Genomic DNA, 13,611 nt, shown 5'->3' on the forward strand with positions numbered 1-13,611 from the left:
GTAACAGCATCACCTTTGGGCAGATGGTTATTATGATCCTAGAGGTTCAAAATATCAGACTTGGTCAGAGAAAGGCTGCACTGAGACAAACAGATTTTGCGTGACAGGTTGCTCTGCTCCCAGGATCAATTTCTGAAGTAGGCAAGTTTGCTGCCTTCCATGGGAGCCCTGTCAATCACCCAGTACTTAATTTCCACCACGTAAAGACTGACAATACAATACAGTCTGCAGATCAAACCCGCAACTTTCAAAAGGTCAAAGCATTCCTCATGCTAGGCTAGGGATTATTACTGTTCTCCATTCAAAAGAAACCAGCTCATTAGTGAGGGTGGGCAAACCTGTTACTTATTTGCATTACAGTAAGCTCCAGACATGATGGGACCCCACTGTGAAAGGGACCGGGCAAACCGACTGTGAGTGAACACAGTATGACCAGAGCTTTTTAAGAGTCTGTAGCCTAAACACGGATCTAAGTAGGGTTGACCTGTACTGTCAAAGTATCATAAATGGAATTTCAACTGTTTTGAAAGTTTTAAAAAAACCCCACTATTCTGGTATTTGTTCATGTTGCTGCAGCCTTTCTAAGTGCCTGTGATCATCAAAATGAGTGGTGGAAAATACACAAGAAAAGGAACATTATTGTCAATTGCCACCAAAACTTGCTCAGGCTTCCCAATTCTCCCTCATCATTTTCCATCATCACAAGTGCATTCATTCTCTTGTTCAAATAGACCCACTGATATATATACTGCCATACCATCAGAAATGTAAGGCTCTCTATAGCACAGGACTATCTCAGATCTTCTAAGATGCAATCACAGAAAAAGGGATAATTACTTCAGAAGGTGATTCAAGATCTTAGACGTTTGATCTTGGCTCCACTGAGTGACTTGAATGGGTATTTACCTGAACAAAGCATCTGAATCATTTGACGTTTGTTCATTAACAGATGTTCACACATACACACTTCCAGTGAGATATTATTAGGCAACAACCTAATTATTTGTTACAATGATAATGAGACTACATGCAAAACTGTAAACACTAAAAAGCTTCCCTTAATTTCCTTCCTTCCCTCCCTTCTTTTTTCCTCTTTCTCTCAGTAAGCAGCAGAGATATAGCAGAAACAAGGTGGTTAGCAGGCTAATTATTTAAGACCTTAAATAAGAATGAGTCAGTACATTCAACCATGGTACACTTTCCTGTTACCACTGACTCAGAGGAAAACTCACTAAAAAGAAAATTCCCACCCTTTGTTTATTCTGGGGTCCAAGAACAATGCACTGCAGCCATATGAATTATGATTAAATTTATGCATTTGTTATGACGATGTGAGCATGCAGAAAGAAGAATATTTTAGATCTTATTTTTTAAAATATTTAGGGAGGTCTTTTCAAAAAGGCATTTGAGATTAGATGTCCTAATTCCTACTGAAATCAGTGTAAGTCATGCAGATCGATCCTTTCCAGGTATTGAAACTGTATCTCTAATTTTTATGCTGCCCAGATCACAGAATCACAGAATGGTAGGGTTGGAAGGGACCTCTGGAGATCTAGTCCAACCCCCCTGCCAGAGCAGGGTCACCCAGAGCAGGTTACACAGGAACGCGTCCAGGCGGGTTTGGAATGTCTCCAGAGATGGAGACTCCACCACCTCTCTGGGCGGCCTGTTCCAGTGCTCTGCCACCCTCAAAGCAAAGAAGTTCCTCCTCATGTTTAGATGGAACTTCCTATGCTCAAGTTTGTGCCCGTTACCTCTTGTCCTGTCCCCGGCACCACTGAAAAGAGCCTTGCCCCATCCTCCTGACACCCACCCTTTAAGCGTTTGTAAGCGTTGATAAGATGCCCCCTCAGCCGTCTTTTTTCCACACTGAAGAGACACAAATCCTTCAGCCTTTCTTCATAAGAGAGGTGTTCCAATCCCCTAATCATCTTCATAGCCCTGATAATACCTTTAAAACACCAATTCAAAAACATCAATGCAATGGAATGGCACAGTTCACACTTCAGAGCAATTTCTCTTTTTAATTGTAAATAGAAAGTTTAAAAATCAAAGACATCAAACTGCAGTCTCTATTCCAACAGCGAAAATCCCACCTAAATCTGTTTTTATGGCAGTAGGCTCTTGGTGGTACCTACAAGGCAGAAAGAAACAGAATCCTCAAGAACTGCACTAGAATTAGGCTGCAAGCAAGCACTATTGACAAATCTCAAGGAATCTTTTGGTGCCTTTGGTTTGTCAGTGCTTGCTTTCTCCAGCTTCAATGTCCAGCCACAGATCACTGTAACGTTCACAGGTGGTCAAATAATTTAGCTTTAAAAAGGAACATATTGTCATGACTTATGGCCAATAGGTAAATTCAGAGTTTCCAGAGATGGAAATTAAATCTATAATTTTAACTGACATACATGGTTCTCTCTTTTCTCAATCGTCTCTGGGCTAATGGGATAAATAAGAACAATATTTGGCAAGTGGTATTTTATCTTTGATATACAGCTCTGAGATGTTCCAAACTGTAAAAGATCAGGTTCAGCTGAGAAGGCTTTGCAGAGCAAAAAACAACGCCAAAATGAATTTATGCAGGTACCGTGCAACTCTGATGAACATTGGTTTGGCTTCACAGCAAGTGTCTTTGTCTCGCCCAGCGGAAAGCAGAGAGATGTACAGGCATTCAGCGTGACAGAAATAAAACAGAGAATTTGTTCCTGGAAGAGACTCTTGTGCAGAAGCTGCATCTTTCTCTGTGGAACACACTTAGTCTTCACTTCCACTCACTTGCTGTATCTCCTGTTACTTAGTGTGCATGCAAGGTCTGGCTTCTGACCAGGGTCCCTCTGTCCACATTATTATTATCATTTATCATTAACATACCAGTTGTGCAGGTCTACAAGCATTAGCAAAACTGATGGATGCCATTTGAGGGTATATCTGAGTAAAAAGCAATGCATGTTTAACATTCTTAATTTGGGGACTGTTATTTGTTTACTGCTTTCTATTTCTTTGGCACTGTCATCACAATTCATAGAAGGGAATGAACTGCTCCTAAAGTGGGAGACTTTCTGGGGAGAGGGGCAGGAGAAAGAAGATGATTATTTGCAGTGAGTGTCAGTCCAATACTATGGACAAATCAAGGAAGGGGTAGGTGGAGTCCCAGTTTTGAGATGGGGCCACCATAGGTAAACAGCCTGGAGAAGGCATGGGCTGCCAGGAGGAGAGGACCTCTGAAAAGCTACCACAGATGACATCCTCAGTGAATTCAGGCAACAAGGAGAAGAGAAATGGGTGTTAGGGAGATAAGTGGGAAGCCTTCACTTAACTTGGGAAGATTAAAATAAGAAGCAGAGGCAATCAAGAGCTTCATTCAATAGTCTACAGCCTGGATAGAAACAAACATCACCTTGGCATAAAAACTAAATGGGGGAAAAAATATGTGGGTGTCAGTCTCTTTTCCCAAGTAGCAAGTGATAGGGTGAGAGGAAATCGCCTCAAGTTGTGCCAGGGGAGGTTTAGATTGGATATTAGGAAAAATTTCTTCACCAAAAGGGTTCTCAAGCATAGGAACAGGCTGCCCAGGGAAGTGGTTGAGTCGCCGTCCCTGGAGGTATTTAAAAGCCGTGTAGATGTGGTGCTTAGGGACATGGTTTAGTGGTGGACTTGACAGTGTTAGGTTAACGGTTGGACTCGATGATCTTAAAGGTCTTTTCCAACCTAAACGAGTCTATGATTCTATGATGTTACTGAAAACAAAACAAAGAGAAATAATCAGGGGTTGTTTTTTATTTCCCTTGATTACAACTCAAAGCAAACTAATTATTCAGATATTTTGAGTTGTAAGCATTGTAGGCCAGAAGGACCAAATGTAGATGCCTTCACTTGAACTCACTGGTAAGTCATTTTGAAAGCGTTTTTCACCTAACATATTCTGGGTGAATTGTTTAGGATGAGATAACCAGTGTTTTGAAAATAAACAGCTCTCCCACGGAATGTAAAGGGAAGAGAGATTATGTCAGATCGAGTGTGTTTGTTATTATCTCAATAGGACTGTGACTAAGGCTTCCAGCCAGTCACATAAATAAATACTAAACTGTAAAGTGTGCAGGTTAGCTTAAAGGCAACACTTCCAGAGAGCCAAAGCACATATGGATGTTGGTGAACACGCCTTTATGTGAGTGCACAGAGTAATGCCATCTTCAGACAGCGCCATCTTTTGATGGAGATCCCCTTTCAAAAAACAAACCCCTAACTTCTGTCACCACTCGAGCTTTTGGAAATGTAAACCTTCACATTCAGTCTAATCCAAACGTATGATAGATTTAAAAGCAAATTGCATATTAAGAATGTTTTTAGATTCAGAAGTCCAACATACTGTACAGAAAAATACAAACCTCCTCTTCGCCCTGTCTTGAAGGACAGGTTTAGGTTTTATGTTTTTTAGTAATTTTGCAGTAAGTCACACACTTGACAGTTAGGAGCTCATAGTGTTTGGAAAAAAGCTCATATACAGAGGAGCTCATAGTGTTTGGAAAAAAGCTACAGCTTTGCCTCTGCTGGCTCAAATTAAAAATCAACAAATAAGCTGCTTTGTAGAAGAGATGATTTTACATCATATAATAAGGATTTACCCCTGAGGGGTTACAAAATTAAAAATAAATTAGAGAGAAAATTAAAAGAGGCTTTAGCTGTGCAGTGTCTACCAAAAGCACATATGTACATGTGCAAAACCCTTTTCACATTCACCCCCACAGCCGCAGAGGTACAATAAAAAAAACCCAACAGCCATTAAGACAGCAAATTCCCAATTATTTGTGTATGGGCTTGGGACACAGGTAGAATAACAGCACTACTGGACCAGAAAATAAGCATATTGCTTCTCTTTCATCCACTGCAGTCTCTCCCCTTTAATTCAGATGACAACATGCTATTTAGATCAAGATCATCAAAGGATCTGTGCTCTCCTCCTGCTTTGCAGCACAGAGCTCAGCAGAAGAGGTCTCAATGCGTGCAGGAGACTCGCAAGGGGGGAGCCAGCGCAGAGGGATGGCTGCTGGCCACACTGGTCCTCCCCTGCCTCTACCAGGAGCGTCAGAGTCAAGTGCTACAATGGTAAAGAGGCAACAATCTCACAGATTATACCAGAATTTACTTCTTATCACTTTCTTTGAAAAAAGATCTCACTTACAACAACAAAAGATCTCACAACAAGAAGATTGTTTCTTTTCCATTTTCACACGTTATAGCGAGTCTTGCAAGATACAGAACTTCACCGGTAACAACACTGCTTCTCTACAGACTTCGTAGTCATCCAGCCCTGCTGCAGGACCAGGGAAAGGAGGCAGTAATACCCTGTAGGGGTAACACAGATCTCTGTATTTCTATGTCAAGAGGCTCCCATGGCTGAACAATAAAACCTTGCTTGTCTTGTGCTTGGCCAAGTTGCTGGTTCAGGGGATTTAAAAGCCTGTTGTAGATGGTTTTCAGCTCTCCACCAAGCCCAAAAGAACTGTCCCTCTTCTGTGTGACTTTAAATCCTTTGACCTAAAATGATTTCTTATTTCCTTACATCTGTTTGTATTACTGATGAGTACTTTATGGTAATGCTGTTGCCTAAAGGCAAAATACCACCACTGCTTAATTATTTACGCGTTAGAGAAAATGTTCTCTTACAGGAATGCTCCTCTAGTCTGGCTTCACAAAACACCTGAACACTGTTCACCTTATGGATGACTGCTTACAGCTTGCACTGCTTTTGTCCTATAACATGTTTTCCGTAAGCCTTTTGGAAGACTATCTGACCTCAGCTCTTTTTGCCTCCTCAGAATACTTGATCTTACCCAACCTGATCTTATCCAGAGCTCCCTTCTGCTTCCTTTCCTGCAGTGGGAAAACTGTGAAACCCACCGACACTCTGCTGGTGTAACAGCCCCGAGTCACTGCTGCAAGCGGCTCCCGTGCCCTCCAGCTGCTGGCCAGGTGTTCTTGATGCTTGCCCTACCCCAGCACCGGTGCTCATGAGGCTGCACAGTGAGCCAGGGCAAAGAACTGCCTGGAAACAAAGATTTTTGGGTTTCAGATCAATTTTCAGAGTATGTCTTGAGCAGTCTGTGATCAATTTAATGGTAGTCCTGTGGGAGGTGAGTAGCAAGTAATAGGGGACCCAGACAGGGGACAAGTCCCCCTATTTCTCTGACACGGGCTGAATCGTGCATGCATCCTATCTGTCACAAGGTGACAGTAGTCATTGAGCAAACCCAGCAGCCATCGGCACCACCCTTGCTGTGAATATGCAGTGTGCAATGAGGCTGCAGGTCTTCCTGCCACCTGTGTTGAAGCAAACCTGCAGTGGGTGGTGCTGCTGAGGTAGAACATGGTCACAGGACATGAGCTGGTGTACACGCCTTGCCGGGGGTCAGCTATGTCATGTCAATGTGTTTTCACCTTCTTAGGAAGTAAATCTTACTTACAAGTCACAATCAACAGGATTTTGCAGTTTTGAAGGGGTTCTATTTATTTTCGTTGCCTGTTTCAACTCTGTAGTGTTTGAACATCTACTTATCATACTAATATTTATTTGGCTGTCACTTTATCAAAACTTTATATAACTTTTCATCTCCAGATTATCATAGGAGTAACACAAACTGAAGGTAAGGTTTGGGCCCTTTCTGTCTGCTACTTTTGTCATTTTGAGCCTCCTCTTTTCTATAATATGCTTAGCCTATTAACATGACATAACATAGCTTTGCAGTTACTAAATTACAAGCTCGTTTGAAGTATTTAGACTTGCTATTTCCTCTTAGAGATTTTGCAAATCAGTCTGGTTTGGCCCTGGACGTCAATCGTAATAGCTGAAGTCAGATCTAGGAATGTGAATGTGTTTTCATAAAACATGAAAGGATTAATTTCTGGTGCCTTGATTTTGATCCAGCCTAAGCTCTGTGGTTAGATCCGATAATCTTCAAATGTCTTCTTATTCCACGAGATTACTGGTAATAGAATTTAATTTCAAGAGTAAATTACAACTAAAACTGCAACAAGGAAGTAACTGGCAGTTTTGCAGGTGCCTCAGTTTCTCTCTACCTGCCCGCCCACTAGATTACGTAGAGTTTTTCCCCTGGTGGCAGACACAGTGCTGTATGTTACTGCCACAGGTTACTGTGAGAAACAGCCCATGTCAAGAACCATGTAAGACCCAAAGAAAGCTCTGAACAGTGCACTGTTTCGAAAAAACCCCAGACCTCTAAACTCCCAGCCATTTAATACATCAAGATAAAAACCACTGCGATGTTTCTGTCAGACAAATTTTTCATTAATGTTTTTTGTCTCCCAAACTAAAGTTAGGTAAGGACCTCTCCTAAAATGACAGACTGTGTCCTAGGAGAAGCATTGCACCTTCGTAACACAGAGAGACATGAGCACACCCAGAACCCGGAGCCCTCCCTCAAACCTGAGATTTGATTGTGTGCTTATGCCTTCACGCATGAAATTTTCAAAATCGATTTCTGATCTACAGTACTCTCAGATTTAAGCTACCTCTGAGCTAACACTAATGTCTGCCAGCTTTCAGGGTTAAATCTGGCTTACTCTCGCACAGACCTATTTCAAAACAATCCTATTGCTTTGCCCTGTAATCTCTGCAGTCAGGCCCTTTTTTCATTGTTTATCCTATTTTATCTAGCGTGAAGCAACTTACAGCACTGCAAAGAAAGGTTTTCAAAAGAAAAAAAAATCTCATTTTCAAATTTACCAGTGTTAGTGAAATTAAAGAAATCTGTAATCTGAAATTAAAGAAATCTCTCTATATCATTTATAAAAGTGTAATTTGCATGAATAATTTATCCTCCTGGATAATCTTGGGCATGTTAATCATATTCACAAGACTTACTTAAAGTCAAATAATGTTAAAAGAAATAATGTTCATTGTTTAAGGCAGAGGAATCAGTTAGGATGCATAAGCTTTCTTTTTTACTTTTTTACGCCTTTCATCAAGTCATTACAAAAAGTTGGTCCAGTCACCTACCCATTCTGTGACATTTTCTTCCCCAGCAGACAGATATGAATAATGAATTATCTACTTATTATTCATGATTCCTATGAAGTTTATTCCTCAAAACATGAGATTTGCCCGAGCTAGTAAAAAAAAAAAAAAGACACAATGCAAATTGTCATTCTTATTAACCACCCACAGACCAAGCAGCTCCAACTCAAGTTGAATTTCTAGCCCTGCCTTTAGAGGAATAAGGAAGTCAAGGGGTGTGTGTCTTTCTCTGTTCCCCATCAATAACGTTTGAACACACTGATCCAATTTAAATCTAACTCGACACAGATAGAGTGCAAAGACGCTAGTTCCTACAGGCTTAATGTGAATAGGTAACTGAGCAGAAGAGAGAAAAACTAACATTGTCGCCACTACGTAAAGGCTCAGAGGTAAACTCACCACTTATTAGGCCCCAGAGGCTGGGCTCAGCATCTTCTTAGGCACCAGCTCATTCAAGACGAGACACAAATCCCTAAGAGATCAGGCGTTGGTGGTTCAGGAACTGATCAGACTACTACCTAGTAGGAGGTGCTGGCATGAAATGCGAGCAAGGACTGTACACAACACGCAGTAAGCATGAAAGAGAACCTGCTTTTTCAAAAGATATCAATTAAGAAAGAATTCTGCCTGCTGATGACAACTGAGAGCCCAGTACTATTAAGAGGAAAAAGGCTATTGGTGAATAACTGAAAATGGGAGCGTTGTCTTCTGTGGTATGAGTGCTAAGGGCACATATGCACTCCAATACCGTGACAAGTTTTGTAAAGTAGAATAAGATGGGAAAGCTGATGCTAAAGAAGCACTGCTGGCAGAATTAAAACTTTATCTGGAGTCAATAGTGTTAACTGAAAATATACAAAATCCTAATACCCAGCACTATTTCATGTCATTGCCCTGGGCCAGGGAGAGCGCTGAAGAGTTCAGAATACGTTAGGGCTGGATGGCGCAAGATAAATATGGCTTTACAGATATTCCATGATCTCTAGAGGTATTTCAGTACTTTTCTGCATTAAAAGGCTGCAAACACACACTCAGTCCTCTCAGAGTACCTATTTGTGGTAGCCACTGTGGGAAAAGCTAGCAGAGTTATTCCCTTTCTGGGACTTTCCTCACACCACCGCAGGTGAACTGGAATAAGGTTTGCTAAACTTCCAAATTAAATATCACATATTATACCTGGAGGAATATAGACGCTCTGGGAATGTGTTGCCATCATGGGTTATAGTAAAAGCCTCACATCAGAACAACCACAGATTATTCAAGAAACGCCATTAATTACATATGAAGCAGAAAATGTAGGAGCTGCCACTTTGTTAAAGCAATTGTGGGGCCAGTCCAGGACACTTCTTGTCTCCAAGGTGACCAGCAGCAGAGGCTCAAGCGAAGCATGCAAGACACACCAACCCATTGTGGCTCCTTCTTTGTTGGCCACAGCACGAGCACCTTGTTTTATGCATGGCAGGAATTCCAAAAGGCATGAGTAAACCCAGTTAAGAACAGAGAAAATGCAGGCATGAGCACATAGAAATATGCAAAACACAACGGCTTCAAATAACACCCAGAGCTGGTGCACTCAATAATTTGCCTATTTCATGATACTTTCAGGAGTCATACACACCAGTAATCTCAATGTTGTGTCTATAATAATCAAAAATACTTAAAAACCCACCTGTTTATATCCTTTGCAGCATGAGTACTGATGTATGTTACTAAAAGCATAAAACATCACTGAACCATGCTAATTAATTGGCATAAGGCATCACATAGCTACTATGTCAACTAGACATTTATAAGCAATTCTCCTGAAGAAAATGGCTATTTGTTATCACATAATCCTGAATGAGTTACCCAAAATGATCATTGAGATTAGAAATCAGGCCAGATATTTTTTTAGATGATGAGTTGTTTGGAGCAGGTGACATTTTGTTGCATACCTGTCATGTCCCTAAAACAATGGAGTCTCCACGTGACCTTTGGAAATTTAGCAATATTAGTATCAGAAAAACAAATCAGCATTATACATCCATCTACATAAAGGAGCAAGCAATCTGGGAGACAACAGGAATGATGGAGAGCAGCCCTCCATCCTGGGTAGTTACCTGGCATGCATTTCTTCCCTCCTGAGCTGGCAGAACTGGACTAGAAAAACTTTGCAACAGAGTCAGGTCTGTGGCATTTCTGGCAAGAAAAATACAAATTTCCCATGATTCAAACTCTGTAACAAGACAACTTACAGGTTTATGAACCACCTCCAGCATGTGTATAGTCGGAGTAGTACATTTTCAAGTATCTTTTGCCAGCTTTCACAAGCACAGCTGTCAGGACTAGCATGGAAGTGCAGTCATACCCAGAAAGGTGGAGAGCTGTGCAAGCTGATGCGATACAGTTCAGACATTGTTTTTTGCTCTAGATAGAACATTAAATGTTAATTAGATGCTCAGGCTGTACCGGCTTAGCTTCAGTAAGTTGGTCAAGGCAGCTTTGTAGCAGGGACTGAACCTCACCGGGTCTTGTTTTTGAGCAAAGTAACGACTGACATACAAAGTGATAACCAAGATCTACAGACAAAGGCAATTTTGTGTTCCTGCCTAGTGTAGTCTTAAGCTTGTCTATGAAGTCTGAAAAATAAAGAATCTAATTATTGTAGCTGTTCAACTGAAATAATGAGGAGACTGAGAGTGGGACCGATAAGCAGCTGGATGGTACGCTAGCAATATGGAGGTCTGTAGTCCACCAAAAGTCTGGCAAAAATTACCTGTAATGAGATGTTCAAAGGTGAGAGCTAGTGCTATTATAACCTGAATTTAGTGCTATTATAACCTGAATTAAGCATCTAATGCTGCTGATGATTGGAGACTGTGCACATGCTTAAGGTATCAAAAAAGTAATTAACTGAATATTACATAACTTATCGGTCTATGGTGGAAGGTGATAGCCAATAAAAGTATGGAAGTATGATAGAGAAATCCAGGATTTCCTTAAATATATAGAATAAAGTTGTTTATTAAAGTCGTAGTTCAGATCCTTAGGTATGCAGGAGAGCTAATGCCACTGTGCTTCTACTTAATCAATGAAAGACTAGTATTATACTTGCTACTTGCTATACTGCCATAATAAAGAAATGTCAGTAATTTGTGAAACTGAATTGTGCATCTTGGAAAAGCCAAGTGTGGTTTCAGGAAGAGCTGGTGCTCTGGACAGGATCTGGAGCCAGCACGTAAGCAGGTGCTTCCCAGAACAGTGGTTTGGTGCCCATTGGGGTCCAGCCCCAGCAGAGCTGGGAGTCCTGGGAGGGCAAGAAGAGATCAGTGGGGGAGGCCGCTGGAAGGAGCAGCCAATACCCCCAGTTTAGCTGCAGGGTAAACGCAAGTAGATCGCAATGCTGTATTGATAGCCGTCCTAAAATAATCAGCACTCGGTGCTTGTCATCTCTGAAACTGTCAGTCACTTTCTGTAAACTCTTCTGTAACATGTGGTACCGAATCATACAGTGCTCAGTAGGGCACACTGAAAGTTAAATGTCTTCCACTCCTCCCCACCAAGAATTCAAGAGAACGCGTATTTGAAAACACTGCTGAGAGGTATGCAAACTTGACACAGCGGCTGTGAGGAATGACTGCTCCTCTCTTGATCCCAGCTGATTGCCACAAAGCTCAAAAAAATCTCCAGCAATAAAACTTGCAATGAGCAACCTTATTATAAAAAAGCATTTCCTTTACATGAATCCTGATTTATAAGCAAATTGCTGAATACCTCACTGGCATTTATCTTCCCACGTTGCCTGTGTTTTAGCAGTAATTGACACAGTAGCCTTTCGGCAACATTAAGAAATAACACTTGGTTAGAAATATGCCCGAGTCCTTTTTTAGGAGAGGAAAGTCTAATGTCTCAGGAAGATATTCTGGCTGATAACTGCAACATGAAGTTCTATAATGTGAAACTCCAGGGTTAGAGTAAGAGGAACTTGCATGGTGTGCAATTAACATCCAAGCAGAAATTCCATCAACTGATGAGGCAGTAAACCATTAATGCGTGAATTACAACGACCTATGACAACTACGGGATGCCCCCTTACACATCCAGCTGGTTAGTTACACCAACAAAACTGTTACCATCTCGCCATCTATCATTTTGTTCAGGAGCACATCTCCCTATGCTTACAAGCACGCCTATCTGACTCAGACACTACTGATATTCTTCAACAATTTCTTCAACCCAGTTGTGAAAGAGTCATCGTTTTTCTCTCTTTCCCCCATTCCACAGTTGAAGCCCGGGAGCAATTCAGTCATGCAACAGCTGTTCAGCACATGAAAAAAGGGAGTCAATGCACCTTCCTAGCACAGGCTGCTGATAAAAGCGACAGAGTAGCGAGGGCTGCAAAGCACAGAGAGAGAGCATTTTTGACATTTATAGATGAGAGTGTTGTATTGATGCATCCAATGCTGAGCAACGCATCAGCACAAAGCTTCAAGAAGAGGAAACCATCCCAAAAGCAGAGGTCACCTTACCAATCCCATCTCTCAGAGAACTCATCAGCACAGGCAGAATGAAGGTACATCACACAAGATCAGGCAGTCAGAAAGCCTGGGCACGCTGTCTGACCCTCTCAAAGAAGAGATGTTACCTCAGTTTCAGTGTGGAAGACTCAAACTTCATCATAAAAGCCATGATGGATATGTATGAAATCTTGTTTGCCAGCAACAGTAAAACAGCCACAGACTCTGAGAGAAGTAGAATATTAAGCTTTCAGGAAATGCAGTTAACATAATAATTCCCATGAAACACTGCGTGGCATCTAACATCAAGAAAACCTTCTTGTTCTAAAGAAAAACTGTATGGAATTTTTTTATGGAAAACAATTCACAGGTGAAGTTGATGGGAAAAGGAGGTACTAGCTGCCCCAGATCCCTAGCTACCCCAGAAGGGTGTCCTGGTTTGAGGTAAACCAGAACCAACTTTCTGATCAGTAATTTTATTTCTTAGCTAGGCCTCTTCTAACTCTCTGAAATTAACAGCATGTTGTGTCTAAAAAGGTTCATTCAGAGTGATAAGACAGTTTGTGCCAAGGAATAGTATGCACAGAGGCTCTTGCTTACACTTATTGCTATAACACCCAAGGTCAGCTCGCTTTGCTGTTTGCCCCGTTACAGGGTCGGAAACAGAAAAGCGCAGAGGGGTCCCACCTGCAGGGAGGAGCGGACAGGGCAGGTGACCCAAAATTGACCAACAGGGTATTCCATCCCATCTGCCCCATGCTCAGTATAAAAGCTGAGGGACCAAAGGGTCAATGCTCTTCCTTCAATGGCTGATGTTTGAGGAGGACCCTGTCTGTTCATCTGCCTTTGATCTCGATCCGTGTGTTCCTGACTCCAGCTGTGGAATCCAGTTCCCACTCGTCACTGAGTCCAGTCTGGGACTTCCCCAGTGCCTGCCCCATCCTTTGGGATGTTCACATAGTTGTGGGTTTCTAGTTGCAAGCACCAGGCTGAGCTCTTCCAGTGAGAAACTCCCAAGAGGCAGTTAATATTTGATGGCATAAAATTCAGCATGCCAGACAGATGGCAAAAGAGGACGAAGAG

At 41.7% G+C, this 13,611-nt stretch overlaps 1 protein-coding gene across 1 annotated transcript in view; it reads right to left on the reverse strand.

The window, feature by feature from the left end:
- SLC35F1 (solute carrier family 35 member F1) overlaps positions 1 to 13,611 on the reverse strand; it is a 254,185-nt gene that overhangs the window by 55,051 nt on the left and 185,523 nt on the right. The gene's annotated exons all lie outside the window — the stretch shown is intronic.

Source organism: Larus michahellis, chromosome 3, assembly GCF_964199755.1.
Source record: "Larus michahellis chromosome 3, bLarMic1.1, whole genome shotgun sequence".
Lineage (NCBI taxonomy): Eukaryota > Metazoa > Chordata > Aves > Charadriiformes > Laridae > Larus > Larus michahellis.